Here is an 849-nt window from a genome sequence, read left to right as displayed (position 1 = left end):
AAAAGAAAAGAAAAAGAAAAGAAAAAGAAAAGAAAAAGAAAAGAAAAGAAAAAGAAAAGAAAAGAAGATGTTTACCTCCACAAAACCTCTGATAAGCCAGGACCTCCAGCAAGGTGGCCTCACCTCTACTGCCAAGCCTTAAATGAGGCCTGGGAAGGGATGGATCTTGGTTCCCCCCCCCTTCCTGTCACTCAACTGCACCTGAGCTCCCCTGGGATGGCCCGCCTGCCTGCCAGGTGCTCAATCACCAGCTCCAGCTGTGACTGAGCATTTCTGCTGCAGCCTGATAGTGACAGGACAAAGTGGAATGGCTTTAAACTAACAGAGGGGAGATTCAGGTTAGATATTAGGAGGCAGGAATTTTTACTTGGAGTGGTGAGGTGCCGGCACGGGATGCCCAGAGAAGTTGTGATGGCCCACTCTTAGAGGTGTTCCAGGCTGGGTCGGTGGAGCTCCGGGCAGCCAGATCGAGTGGGTGGAGGCCCTGCCCGTGGCAGAGCTGTTCGAACCAGATGATCTTTAAGGTCCTTTACCACCTAAGTCACTCTGTGATAGAAATGGATCAACTGAGGCTGAGCCAATTTTTTTCTTTCTAACATTCACGATGTCTGATTGCATAGAGCTACAACATCGTAAGCCGTTTCTAAGTTGAGAGCAGAGTGCTGACGTGGCTTTGGATCCAGTTTGCTTTCGATAAAATCTCAATCAGCTTCAGAACTGCGTTCATTGTTCAAGCAATGCGTCAGGATCTCTGTTGATTTTTCACGTTCCCAGCAAGTCTAGGTGTTCCAGTTAGTCAGTGATCACATTGCTGAATTCACATACAATTTATTAACTTTTTCTAGCTAA

This window comes from Lagopus leucura, unplaced genomic scaffold (genome assembly GCF_019238085.1).
Source record: "Lagopus leucura isolate 7727_CA_CO unplaced genomic scaffold, USGS_WTPT01 Super-Scaffold_739, whole genome shotgun sequence".
Taxonomy (NCBI): Eukaryota; Metazoa; Chordata; class Aves; order Galliformes; family Phasianidae; genus Lagopus; species Lagopus leucura.
This window is presented reverse-complemented; position numbering follows the sequence as displayed.